Here is a 15,442-nt window from a genome sequence, read left to right as displayed (position 1 = left end):
CGCACGCGCTCTCTCCTCTGTGTCTCTCTGTCTGTCTCTGTGTGTCCCTGTCTCTGTGTCTCTGTCTCCCTCTCTGTGTCTCTGTCAAAAATAATAGCTTCCAATTGACCTCTTCATTGACCTAGGAAAGGCCTTTGATACTGCAAGCCATAACTACCTCTTACTTAACCCTTAACATGCTCGGGGTTTAATATCCTGTCATCCCCACAGGCGCATGTCATTTTGAAAAAAAAAAAAATTATTTTTTGTTTCTAACCTGTTAGTGTTCACTGATCACGGGAAAAATAATAAAAAAATCGTAAGTGGCATATATTGCCCGCTATAGGGCGGGGAAGTCTGGCAAATTATAGGCGCTGACTCAGCGTGCGTCCCAGGCGGTCTGTTGCTCGCAAGCTGTCAGGCCGGAGTTGCCACAAAGAGATAATTACCAAATTATTTCAATGTCTCTGATTTTTCATACTTTTTTTTGCTGTAATATTATTCAATAGTGTGTAGTTTGATATATTTATATAATAAAATGAGTGAATCATTGCAGTACTCAAAAATATGGTGTGCATATTGTTGATTCAATTATGTTCATCAATCAGTGAACAAATACTTTGTCGGTTATTACACTATAAGCACAGGTTATATATAAGTATCTGCATGTTTTGTTCACTATAACGAACCACTAAGTAGCTATTATGAGTCAAAAAGTAACGAGGAGTGACCGCCGTGTACCAGCCAGCCACTCCCGCCCTCCCTCAAGTCATCTGACTCGCCCACATTCTCCTCCCACAATAATGTTTTTGCTATAATTCACTATATACAGACGTTATATATAAGTATCTACATGTTTTGTTCACCATAACTGTACATCTAAGCTTGTATGGTGAGTAAAGGCACAAAGATGTGGCTACTCCACATAAGAGGTTGTTCTGGAAACTGGAAAATATTGGAGGGGTGACAGGTAAGCTTCTATCATGGATGAAAAATTTTCTGACTGATAGAAAAATGAGGGCAGTAATCAGAGGCAATGTATCAGAATGGAGAAATGTCACAAGTGGAGTACCACAGGGCTCAGTTCTTGCACCAGTGATGTTTATTGTGTACATAAATGATCTACCAGTTGGTATACAGAATTATATGAACATGTTTGCTGATGATGCTAAGATAATAGGAAGGATAAGAAATTTAGATGACTGTCATGCCCTTCAAGAAGACCTGGACAAAATAAGTATATGGAGCACCACTTGGCAAATGGAATTTAATGTTAATAAATGTCATGTTATGGAATGTGGAATAGGAGAACAGAGACCCCACACAACCTATATATTATGTGAGAAATCTTTAAAGAATTCTGATAAAGAAAGAGATCTAGGAGTGGTTCTAGATAGAAAACTATCACCTGAGGACCACAAAGAATATTGTGCAAGGAGCCTATGCTATGCTTTCTAACTTCAGAATTGCATTTAAATACATGGATGGCGATATACTAAAGAAATTGTTCATGACTTTTGTTAGGCCAAAGCTAGAATATGCAGCGGTTGTGTGGTACCCATATCTTAAGAAGCACATCAACAAACTGGAAAAGGTGCAAAGACATGCTACTAAGTGGCTCCCAGAACTGAAGGGCAAGAGCTACGAGGAGAGGTTAGAAGCATTAAATATGCCAAAACTAGAAGACAGAAGAAAAAGAGGTGATATGATCACTACATACAAAATAGTTACAGGAATTGATAAAATCGACAGGGAAGACTTCCTGAGACCTGGAATTTCAAGAACAAGAGGTCATAGATTTAAACTAGCTAAATACAGATGCCGAAGAAATATAAGAAAATTCACCTTCGCAAATAGAGTGGTAGACGGTTGGAACAAGTTAAGTGAGAAGGTGGTGGAGGCCAAGACCGTCAGTAGTTTCAAAGCGTTATATGACAAAGAGTGCTGGGAAGACGGGACACCACGAGCGTAGCTCTCATCCTGTAACTACACTTAGGTAATTACACTTAGGTAATTACTCACACAGTCAGCTGATCGGCGGCCGCCCTCAAGGCCAGACGCACTAATATTTCTCCTCCAACAATACTGTGTGGTGTTATTACGCTATATACACACATTATATATAAATATCTACCTGTTTTAATCATCATACTTGTACAAATAAACTGGTATGGTGCCCAAAGACCATCGTGGTAACCAGTAAACAACACCGTCGTCTGCACGGTGGCGTCGTGCACCCGCCCTCACCAAAATGGCGGCTCCAAACCTTCCCTTGCTGTTTATACCCTCTATACACACGTTATATATAAGTATCTACATTTGTGTTCACCATAGCGAACCACTAAGCTGGTATGGTGAGTGCAGTCAATAAAAGGTGGCCACACACAGTCAAAAGACATGGCCACCACCCTCCCTCCCACAGCATTACTCCTTCCATGGAGCACAGCGCTAAATATCACCACAATCCTGCTATTATCAGAACCCTGGTCAGTTTTATCACAGTCAGGGGTCTTCTGTAATAATATCACTACATAATGGCATGAACAAGTATAATTTGGCATTTTTAGGCGATGCTGTGGTCACAAGCTGAACAGCAGTGCTGTTAGCTCATGCTGCGTGCGTCAGGCTTGGTTGCTCACTCAATACTGAGGCCAATAACACCCGGGAGTTTGGCCCACGATTTTTTTTTAAAATGGCGTCTGTTTACAAAAGCCCTGATGAAGGTGTGGTGAACCCCGTGTATCCGCGGGCTGTTTAAATCTTGCGTAGTACTCCAACACATCATATGACGTGATGCGCAGTTTACTGGAACAACGTCCAGCACGTCATATGACGTGATGCGCACTTTAAGGGTTAAACATCACCACCATGGAATCCGAGGTCTTGGTCTGGACTATATTCGATCCTATCTTGGTGACAGTCTACAAATAAGTAGCCATCAATGACAACCTCCCCCACTCTACCATTAACTGTAAGGAGTGCCAAAGGCAGAATCTTTGGACCTCTCCTATTTTTTATATCCATCAGTGATTTGCCAAATGTTTAACATTCTTAAATCTATACTATTTGCTGACAATATTACCTTCATCTATTGTTCCCGAACCCCAACACTAAATAATACGGTGGCATTTCAACTTACGATTACCCCGACTTACGATAATTTCGAGTTACGATGTAAATTTGATCGAAAAATGTGACTACTTCCGATAATGTCATCAACTAACAATATTTGTTGGTACACGTTTGGGTCGACCGAGCGCATGGTTCCCCGTCACACGAGCCAACCTGCCTCAGTTTACTAGAGCTGCCCACTTAGTGACGATCATGCCTATAAGAAATTCCATTTTTGTGGTGATTTTTTTGCTTTTTGAACATAAAACTGATTATATATGCCATGGGTCGCAGAAAGTCAGTGGTATGGTTCAACCTAAGAAAATAGTTGTGAGTTGAAGCAGTAGCTGGATATCCCTTCCTCATTAAGAAAATGTGTGAAGTATGTCACACATTCACAAAACTTAGCACCGCTAAGTTTTGTTGAAAAAACTTGCCCAGATAAAGCTGTAGCAGGCCGTTGCATGACAATGTGATGTCTTACTACAGACAAGTGTTAAAATGTAGGGAAAAACAAGTGTTTTTAGACATTCTTAGTAAGACACGCAAGCAGTGAGCCACAAGCAGGTCCTAGTGGTGTGCAGGCAAAACATACCAAAGAGTGTATCCCAGAAAAGTCATCACTGCCTGATGTTATAATGGAAGAGGACTCCCCTTCCGAACAGTAACACCTCTCCTCCTCCCCCCCCCCCTCATCACCATCTTCCATACGCCATCAAGAGTACTCCATAAAGGTAAGATAAACATATGTACTGTATTGAAGTTAGAGAACAAAATTGTATTCAGTATAAAATGTATTTGCAAGTTAATATTTTGGAGGGTGGGGAACAGATTAATTCAATTCCCTTTATTTTTTATGGGTAAATTTGCTTCAACTTATGATATTTCGACTTACGATCCGTCTCTGGGAACGGATTACCATCGTAAGTCGAGGCCCCACTGTACTGTAAATAATGAATTAAAAAAAAAGTCCACTCATGGATGTCAACCAACTAACTCTCACTAAACATAGAAAAGACCTACTGCATTTTAGTTGGAAGTAAATCAAATCAAATTCAACTTCAAACAGACAATGTTAACATTAGCAACAAAAATTATGTCTAGGCCAAGGAACTTTCCAAGACACTGAACTTCAGCACCCACATACAACACAGCCAAGTCTCAAAAATGGTTGGTATACTCCCTAAAATCAGAGATTATGTTCCCCACTCTGTTCTCTCATTATACTACTTGCTAATCTATCCCTATCCGATTTACCCAAGAGCTACTAACACTAGTGGCCTCATCAATGACAGGAAGCCAGTGGCTTGTTGAAGGTTCCCCATTTGTCTTGATTTTTTTCCAACTGTACTTTAAAAGTTAACTAGAGTTTTAACACTTTCGGCTTTGGCGGATAGGTGGTCCCATGGGTTAATAACTCTGTGGGGAAACAAGCATCTCCTGTTCCTGGTTCTACATTGTGGCTAGTTGAGCTTGAACCCATTGCCCCTTGTTTGTGTTAGTGTTGTGTGTGGTATTATCTAACACAGTATCTGTGCATGGGGTTCAACCACTGCAAATTACCTCAAAACCCATTATCGCACAGCAAAAATCTGATATTAGAACTACAACAAACTATCTTCAGACAACACAGCCCCCTGTTTAAATCCCTAAACCATGGAAAACATACTCACTCCACACACACATTTTCATCTTCTAAATAAATGAAATAAAATAAAGGCTCAGAGCTCTCAAGGTTGTTACAGGTTATCACTCCGGCAATGGAGCAAATGTCTGAATTGTCAAAATGATGTACCTTGCATACATCGTATTTTTTGTGAATTATGCTGCACCTTTGCTTGCTTTGGTGCCTGAAAGCAAGTTTGGAGGACCAGAAAAATTGCAGAATGGAGCTTTGAGGATATCCTGGGGTGCCCTTGTACCACAAAGATACTTAATATGAGAGAGAAATGTAACCACTGCACTGCCTTAAAGTGCTGGATCAGGGGTGTGTAGAATGCCACATGGCACTTTTAGGTAGGTACGTGGGGCTCACATCCTGTGCCTCAGGACTCTTAATAAACAGAAATCATGAAAAAAATCATCAGCAACCGTCCTGGCTGCGAGAGCCTCAGAACTGAGAGCGACCAAGGCTGGCGCATGCAGCAGCTCATAACACCAATGTGCAGCTAGGGGCCACCACAACAGTTGACAGTATCACTCGCTTTGGACACCGATCACGTCCATTTTTTTTCTCTCGAGTCCTAGCCGTAGACAGGACTCGCGTCCACTACAAAAATATTTGTATAAAATTCATTTTTTATCCGATCGACCTCGGGATAGTTTCAAAATAAGCGCCTTTTAGAGTGCGCACAATTTGATACCAAAATGAAATATGTAACACGAAACTTGATGTCAGAACGCTTAAAAGATTATAAATACGTTTTGGGTCTAAATTTTAAAATATTTGTTAAAATTCTATTGTGCTATTATTATGGGGCTATTATGGGACAAGTGGGATGCTGAGCTCAGGTGCACATTCTCTCAGAACCCATGGTGAAACTCCATCTGGATCAACTGCTTTCTTCTTACTTAGCTCCTTTAGCATTTTCTCCACTTCATCTCTAGACACCTCTATGTGTTCTATGCTGTTCTCTGGAATTCTTATTGTGTCTGGTTCCATGAAGATTTCATTTTGTACAAACACACTTTGGAACTTTTTGTTTAATGTTTCACACATTCCACACGAGTATACACATTTAGGCGTCGCCGCATGCTTGCCCACACCATCCGCCCCATGACGTCTAAGTCTGTGGCGCTCACGCGTCACGCGTGATAGTGTCAATAATGGTGGACAAAATAGGTAACTAATTATTTTGCATTGAGTGTCATATATGATCCTGACTGTGAAAAGACTATGTAAAACATTCAGATATCAGTGAATACAATGCTACTTATGATATTCACAGCATGAGGTAGAGAGAGCACTCAGCCATTGTTTCCTGCATCTACACATCATGAAATGTCCTGTTCTTTTACAATATTACCTTGAGGAAATGGATTTATGTTCAGAATTTTGTGACAGCAATGTAGTTATAACAGCAGTTATGTAACTGTTGAAAGATGTGTAGAATATTGGAGGCATTGTTTTGCATCATGCAACTGCTGGCATCGTCTGCTCATATTATGTGGCTCCATGCTGTATTAATTTCGTCACCCTACCCACAAGAACTGCTTATTACTTTTTGCACAAAAATGTAGATAGTTATGTATAATGTGTCTATATAGTGTAATAACAGCACAAACACTTAAGTTTTAATCTAAGTGTTTTCCTGCCCGAAACGCTTTGCGTAATAGTGGCTTTAGGCATTGTATGTACTAGCTCTTATCTATAAATCCATCAATGTTTGTATCTCACCTTGTACTGTATGTATGTACTTTACCTGAATAAATATTTGATTTGACTTTGGTTGATCTAAGAATATAATGCATGTGTGTTACCATATATTAACCCCATATTTTTTAGCATAACACTGTTCCACACATTTAACTACAGTGGTATCTCGCATAACGATCGCCCCAAAACGCAAACATTTTGGGTAACTAACGGCCCAATCTGCGATAAATCGTCCCGTATGGCGAACACTCGTTTGAGTAACGTCAACACCACATGGTGGGATCACCTTGCACATTCTTGGACGCTTCCGACGATGCAAATAAATTATGTTGTTCTTGTTTAAAGATGCTAATGATGCTGGGATATAAAGGAGTGACTGCCGAGATGTTGCAAAGCATTGATGTTTTTTGTAAAAAAAGAAATTAAATTTCTGAAATACAACAAATGTGAAAAAGGTTCGTTCGGTGTTTGGCAGGTTGGCTGCTCCATTATAACACTTTCAAATGTGTTCCATTTGTTTTGTATTTGGCATTTACATCTCAATAATGGAGCAGCCTACCGTACATACACTGCACAAACCTTTATGACATTTCTTTCTTCAAATTTGTTCAATATTTTTCATTTGTCTTATAGCAAAAGGTTCGTTCGGCGGTCGGCAGGTAGGCTGCTCCATTATTGAGAAATGAAAATACAAAACATATGGAACACATTTGAAACAAAGAAAGACTGTTATAATGGAGCAGCCTACCTGCCAACCACCGAACAAACCTTTTGCTATAAGACAAATGAAAAATAAATCTTGAACAAATTTGAAGAAAGAAAAATGTCAAAGGCTTGTGCAGTGCATGTAAGGTAGGCTGCTCCATTATTTAAAACATCCCTGAAGGGGAAACATCCCCATCGAATATCATATTGATGTTTTTCGGTGGTAGAACGGATTAATTTGATTACCATTAATGTCAATGGAGACATTCGTTTTGTATGACATCCATTTCACGTGACGACGACGGCGCCGGAACGGATTAAATTCGTTATGCGAGGTACCACTGTATATAAATAAGACATTGAAATAGGTATGAAAAATTATATTCGCAGCAACTGCTGCCCCCCATTTTATTTATTTATATACAATATGTTACATTGGGGTTATTTTATCTTGAGGTTATCTTGAGATGATTTCGAGGCTTTAGCGTCCCTGCGACCCGGTCCTCGACCAGGCCTCCACTCCAAGGAAGCAGCCCGTGACAGCTGACTAACACTCAGGTACCTATTTTACTGCTAGGTAACAGGGGCATAGGGTGAAAAACTCTACCCATTGTTTCTCGCCGGCGCCCGGGATCGAACCCGGGACCACAGGGTCACAAGTCCAGCATGCTGTCCGCTCGGCCGACCGGCTCCCTAACCCCGTCCGGGGTTAACAGAGAATATAGAAAATAAGTAACATTCTTGTAAAGCCACTAGCACTCATAGCGTGTCGGGCAAGTCCTTAACCACCGTGCTGTGCCGATTTTATTGTGAAAGTCCCCCTGTGCGCATGAAATAAAGTGTTCCCAAAAAATTCTTTTTTCTTCATAAAATAATAAATTCCCTTCCCTGAACATGCCTATGTAAAAATAAATACCAAATTTCACTTTGGTTGTGGGGACGTGAACAAGGTGCGCTGTGACGTCATCAGAGCCTGGTCACTGTGGATGAATCGCCCAGACACGGTCGCGCGGCCCATTCAAGCACCGGGTGTTGCCACAAATATATTTTCAATTATTTGTTCTATGTATCTCCAATGCGGTTTTATTTGTTTGTTTGTTTGTTTTATCGTATATGATGCACATTTCTGTCCTTTACAATATGTATACAGTAGAACGATCATAATGTTCCATGGAACTGATACATGTGTCAGTAATGTGTCCACAATAAATGTTTATTGTCGCAATATTACTTGTTAAAAATTCACTAAAATTACAGTATGTACAGTTTCACACACTATTTACACAGTAACACACTGTATTACACACAGTACTTCGGAAGTGAGTAATAATCAACGAAGTAGCCCATGGTGCACAGTGCGACTTCGCTCTCGTTGCACCAGGTACAGATAAATTTTCGCTTCCTGTTTCTTCATTCTGTGTGCTTGCAAATAACGCACTCACGTACACCCTTGGCTTTAGTACTTGTAGGTTGTATGTAGCCAAGCTTGTAAAACATAAGGTAGTCTTGAAAAAGATTATCGTAAAAGATCAATTTCTAAGGTAGTCTTGAAAAAATCACTTTGTATGGTCCCACACAGGAAGAGATTCAGCTTGCCTCAAAGAGTGTTCGTCAGTCAGAAAGAGATTCAGCTTGCCTTAGAGTGTGCGTGTCAGTCAGGAAGAAATTCAGGTATTCTTGAAAATATCTATGGAAAACACCACCATGGAAGCCACTGACACTGTTCATCTATGCTACTTGTATCAGATGCATCATCACTGAACGTAGAAAACAATTCATCTATGTATCATCTAAATAAATTGGAGATAGCATAGAATTACAAGGGTGACGCTTGTTACGTACCCCTATTTGGATACGTATATAATTAATAAATGTGCTTATATATTATATCATTACTTGTATGTGCTGATATGTGATATTGTGGTGGTGACCAGTGGGCGGACCCAGCCATGGGAAACCTTTATTATTTTTTTGTGGTGATCAGATTCCTGTGAGAAAGTTAAAGTTTGTAGTGATCACTCAATGGCAAGACTATGGGAAACTGTTATTATTTGTCCACCGAGACGACAATATTTGTGGGATATTACTTCTGCTATGTTGGGCAAATTGCCAGCAAATTTCCTCTTTATTTTATAAATATCTAACTATTATTAACACTTTCGCGCTTTAGATTAGAGATAACTCGTCGCCGTTTTTTCTTACGATTCCGCATAACAGCCTAGTTTTCTCGTCCATCGAAAAAATATTTCTATAAATTCCATTTTTTAACCGAAATGGATGGGGATACTCTCAGATTTTTCTCCATGAAATTCCCGTCCCGTTCATGAAAGGTGTTGATCATTTTGATCAAATGGTCAAATATTATGAGTTTGCAAGAAAAACCCACAAATGGACCAAGAAGATCACTTTCTATTTTCTGCAAATGGCCATGCACAATGCATACGCATTGTATAACCACTACTCAACAGATACAAAAAACTAACACTATTAGAGTTTCACGCAGTAGGAATAAAAGCCTTATTAGCGTGGAACAGCGAGGAATGGCCAACAACAAGAAGTATACCACATGTTCCCGACATAGATGCCAGCGCAGCTCCTCCTGCTGACGCGGCAGTTTCAACACCCGGCACATCTGGTGCGAGGCGTCCTCTGTTCACCTCAACACCTCAAGCCCACTCATCAACCACAAATTCTGAAATGGACATTGAGGACATAGAACCACTTGATGTTTCTGATTTCATAGAAGATTCTACTACAAGTTTGGTGGTTCCTGTAGAAGACAATATTCCTCCAGTGCATCCAAGAAATACAAGAATTATAGATTCAGAACAACGTCTCAACTACAAGTTGACGCATGAACTCGTGCACTTGGCTAAAAAAAGAAGATGCCGTGTTTGTTTCAAGTCTGGCAAAAGGAGGGACGTGATATATGGATGTAAAACTTGTGATGTGGCACTGTGCGCTGCGCCTTGCTACACAAGGTACCACCGAAGAAAGATATTTTGGGTGGAGAAAAAATAACCACCGGCAACAGCTTCACTCCACCTAAGAAACATCAGATGAGCAACTTCAGGATCAGAAGCCTGAAGACGGTGGAGTGAAGAAAAAATGCTCAACTGTTGATCTTCAATCAACATAGACAGGGTAAGTACACCTATTTGTAATTTTTTATCATCTATAAGAAGTTATATTATATACGTTTTGTAGAGAATTTATTTGCGAATTTTTTGGTACCAGAATGAATATTATATCACATAAACTTCTATGAGTAAAAAAAAAAACACAAAGTATGTTTGGGGGTGTGGCTCTGGGTGTGGCGGGCGTGTGGCAGTGGGTTCCCTTTAGCCGTTGATATATCCAACACGTGGGAAATATTTGTATGTGTTATGTATATGTCTGTGTAGGGAATTTTACTGCGATCACTGTCATACAAATTATAAAATGTTTCAACAAGTATAAACATGACAAACATCAAACGAACGAAAACAATGCATTCGTTTCTGCCGCGAACGCATACTGAGCGACGTGGTTCTATATTTGGCGCTTCTCTTACACATGCTTTGTACAAATGTTATACATTTCATCTTATAGAAAATTTTATTGCGAACACATTGGTATAAAAAAGAAATACGTACATAGAAAAGTAGGGTCAGGAAACGTATAAATGTATAAACTTTCCAAGCATGATTTCCCCCCTGTGTTTTCGCCAGTGCGCTCGCGGCTAACTACTCTCCACTTCACACACTCTTGCGGGTGGGCAATTACCTATATTAAACATTCATATGCATATGTCCATGTAGAGAATTTTATTGTGATTCCAATGATACCAAAATTAGCGATGTAGGACAACTGTAGGCTTCGCAACCATTAAGAGTGGAAACATTTTGTTGCTGTTTGGCGCTCTCGGCGAGTGATCTGCATAGTCTTTTATTTGGTGTTGATACTCCTTATGCTTGGGCGGCATTTTATAAGTATGCTCTTATAGACAATTTCATTGCGAACACAGTGATACCAAATTTAAATACGTGCGCCTTCAATTATTGTCAGGACAGTCAAAAGAGTGTACACTTTTTCGGTCTTACCGCATAGGCGCGCGAAGTGCCGAAAGCATCTGGGGTATTGATTATTTTTGAGCGCCGAGAGCGCGAAAGTGTTAATAACTACATTATTTCTGATTATGCATGTAAATTTGATCATTCTTAAAGTTAATTATTTACTGATTACATTATTCCCATTATATGGCTCCATTAAAGTAAAATTTAGATTAATTAAAAATTGTCAGTAAATATTTTGTGCGGAAGCGAGAACAGCTCCCGTCGTGAGAAAGTATTTCGGTACCTGTTGAGCGCACAAAGGATAAACATCTGGGGAGTTAAGTGTGGTATATTATTTGTTCTGTTGTAGTGTTAGTCTGGAGAGAATTTTATTGTTGATTTACCTGTGATTGCCCATATGTTGCTTGATCTATAATTCTTATAATTAACTGAATTATCTTTATAATATACCATTATTTTATGTGTGATTTACTAAATCCTAAGGGGGTGAATAATTTTAATTCTTGCCTGTACAAACCATGGGATTAGACTGGTGTCCCACCTTGAGATTGCAGCAGCGGTAAATGTCCCTAGACTACAATATTTTGTTGCTGTACGGGACACGGGCACTAATGAACGGTTTGTAACAACGCTCAGAGCTACAACTGAATACGCTCGCTGTATCGTCCTCATAGGGGCTGTATAACTTTCATCTGACCTTTGTGTAGGTCCTTATTGCGCCTAGCTTCACCAATATTATGACCCTTATGTTCTTCAAATAATAAGGTTTGAATTTCACCGACAGAGCATTATCTTTCAACACCGCGTCGGACAGGTGTTTGGGAGCCAAAGGCACGTGCGCCACCCATGGTTGCTCACTCAGAACTAACCCAGCCAGCAGCCCTAGGGCATTCTAGGAATTTTTTCAAAGATGGCTGCCTCTCACTGGAGGTCCTAAGATTCCATTTTGTACACAACCAACCTCGTACACATCAAGAATGGGTACCGAAAAATCAAAAAGTTCTCAGTTGGTGCAGTTTCCTGCCGACCGAGAATACTCTGATGGCGCAGTCAAGTGGTTAAACTAACAGAAAAAATTGATAAATTAACAGTAAAATTGATAAAAAATGTTAGCAGGTATTTTACAGCTTTTTTTTACAGGTACAGATAATTTTAAGTAGAATAATTACAGTAAAATTAACAAAATGTTTACAGGTAATTTGCAGAAATTTTGACAAAAGCATATCAGAATAATACACAATAATAACAATACACAATAAAGAAACAAGGACTACTAGGTACATGAGGATAGCATTTCAGGGTTATACATTGGTTCACTGAAGCACAATATGATGATCATTTCGAGGAAAAGTTTCAAGGAATAATGCAGTAGAAAATGCACTCAATACAACAACCATGATATCAGATGATATCCAAGATTACAATGATAAAGTAATATGGCTTAGGTACAAATATTGGGGGATTGAGTAGCACTAGATACATTGTGAAGACAAAGACCATGGTAGAAAACTATGAAGATGAAATTAGGTACATTTAGGTTTCATTTTTTAATAAGGCAAAAGTTAGACAGCTTTTTAAATCATTAGGGAGTGAGTTCTATAGACTAGGTCCCTTTATTTGAATAAAATTTTACATGGATTAAGTTTGACTCTGGGGATAACAGATATTTATGTCTGGAGTGGTGAGCATGTGTTCTATTACATCTGTCCAGGAAGTGTTTCAGAACAGGGTTTGAACTTAGAAAAAGGATTTTATAAACGTAATTTACACAAGAATGTATGGAGTGAATTTACGTTTAGCATGTTTAGGGATTTGAACAAGGGAGCTGTGTGTTGTCTGAAGGCAGAGTTAGTTATTGTCCTGATAGATTTTTGCTGATGATGATGGGCTTGAGGTAGTTTGCAGAGGTTGAACCCCAAGAAACCTTTTTAGTTGTGTGTTGTATATGGGTGCTGAAGTCGAGTCTTGTTTAAGTAGAGGCCAAGGAACTTTCCATCATTTTTATTGCTAATGTTTACATTATCTATCTGAAGCTGAATTGCATATGTTGATTTGTTTCCAAATAAGATATGGTAGGTCTTTTCTATGTTTAGTGAGAGTTTGTTGGTTGACATCCACAAGTCGACTTTTTTTAATTCATTGTTTACAACATTATTTAACATAAGTGGGTTGGGGTCAGAGCAGACGAGAGTAGTATCATCAGCAAACAATATAGGTTTAAGCATATTAGACAGATCATTGATGTACAGTATATAAGAAACAGGAGGGGTCCTAGGATGCTGCCCTGTGGCACCCCCTACGGTTAGTGGTAGAGTAGGAGAGGTTATATCATTGATGGCTGCATATTGGTGTCTGTCACTAAGATAGGATCAGATATAGTTCAGAGCAAGGCCACGGACTTCATAATGGAGGAGTTTAAGTAAGAGGTAGTTATGGTCAACAGTATCGAAGGCCTTTCTCAGGTCGATGAAGAGTCCAATCGGAAACTCACTTTGTCAAGGACAGTAGATTAAGTCGAGCAGACTAACAATAGCATCATTGGTACTCTTTTTTTGGGAGTGGAAGCCAAACTGACAGGGACTTAGTATATTGAATTTTACAAGATAGGAGTAGAGCTGTTTGTAAATAATTTTTTCAAATATTTGATAATATAGGTAGATTCAATTTGGGTCTGAATTTATGTCTGCAGTGTTACCTCCTTTATGAACTGGCATTACTCTTGCTTTTTTAAGGATATCAGGGAAGGTATGACACTATGGATTTATTGAACAGCAATGCTATGGGTGGTGCAAGGGCATGGGATATGTATACCATAGATAGTATTTCACTAATGTTCCCAGCTTTGGTTTTTAGCGAGTGAATGATGGACACGACATCTGTAGGGGCTGACCGGAGAGAGGAGAAGAGAAGTTGGATAGCTGCCTGAAAGATGTGGTAACGTGTGTCTGAGTCTCTGGAATTTTTCGGGCAAGGTTAGCATCAACCGATGAAAAGAAGCTATTAAATTCAGTTGCTGTTTCAAGATCTGTTGCAGGTGTATAACCATCCTTGGAGATTTTTATCTTATTATGTGAATGTTGTTTAGCTCCTAGGATGTTAGAGATGGACCCCATGTGCTTTTCATGTTGCCTTTCACTTCTTTGAATTTATTCTCAATAGGAACGCTTTGCTCTTCTTATACTGGTAAACACTGATGAGTACCTCTTAACTACTACTTTTGCAACTAGGCCAATCCTAAGTTTTTTTCCATATTCAAGTTTCTTGTCGATTGCTTTAAATATGCCATTAGTGAGCCAGGGATTATTTAACCTTTTGCCAGTTACTTGTTTGGTGAGGAAAGGACAATAAGTATTGTAAAGGCTTAGAATTTTGGAAAGGAAGAGGCTAGTTAACGAGTTAATATCTTGTGTATTGATAAATTCAGATTCCCAGTTTACATTGTGGAGGGCACTTGTGAGAGTGCCTATTGCCACTTCACTGGTTGATACCTGGTTGATGGAGCTCTGCGACTTCTCCTACTCCAAGCCCAGCCCGAGGCCAAGCTTGACTTGTGAGGGTTTGGTCCACCAGGCTGTTGCTTGGAGCGGCCCACAGGCCCACCTACCCACAACAGCCCGGTTGATCCGGAACGTCTTTTAGAAAACAGTCTAGTTCTCTTGAAGTCCACGGTTGTTCCGGCAATATTTCTTAATAGTCACTAGGAGGACGTTGAACAGTCGCAGACCTCTGATGTTTATATAGTGCTCTCTGATTGTGCCTATGGCACCTCTGCTCTTCACTGGTTCTATTCTGCATTTTCTTCCATATCGTTCACTCCAGTACGTTGTTATTTTACTGTGTAGATTAGGGACCCGGCCTTCCAGTATTTTCCATGTGTATATTATTTGGTATCTCTCTCGTCTTCTTTCTAGTGAGTACATTTGCAGAGCTTTGAGACGATCCCAATAATTTAGGTGCTTTATCGCATCTATGCGTGCCGTATATGTTCTCAGTATTCCCTCTATTTCAGCAATCTCTCCTGCTCTGAAGGGGGAAGCGAGTACTGAGCAGTACTCGAGACGGGACAACACCAGTGACTTGAAAAGTACAACCATCGTGATGGGATCCCTGGATTTGAAAGTTCTCGTAATCTATCCTATCATTTTTCTGACTGACGCAATATTTGCTTGGTTATGATCCCTAAACGTTAGATCGTCGGACATCATTATTCCCAAAT

At 39.7% G+C, this 15,442-nt stretch overlaps 1 protein-coding gene across 2 annotated transcripts in view; it reads right to left on the bottom strand.

Annotated features, from left to right (window-relative positions):
* The window catches only part of LOC123769720 (uncharacterized), a 190,819-nt gene that overhangs the window by 151,094 nt on the left and 24,283 nt on the right, over nt 1-15,442 (bottom strand). The window lies entirely within an intron of this gene.

Source organism: Procambarus clarkii, chromosome 45, assembly GCF_040958095.1.
Source record: "Procambarus clarkii isolate CNS0578487 chromosome 45, FALCON_Pclarkii_2.0, whole genome shotgun sequence".
NCBI classification, from domain to species: Eukaryota; Metazoa; Arthropoda; class Malacostraca; order Decapoda; family Cambaridae; genus Procambarus; species Procambarus clarkii.
This window is presented reverse-complemented; position numbering and strand designations above follow the sequence as displayed.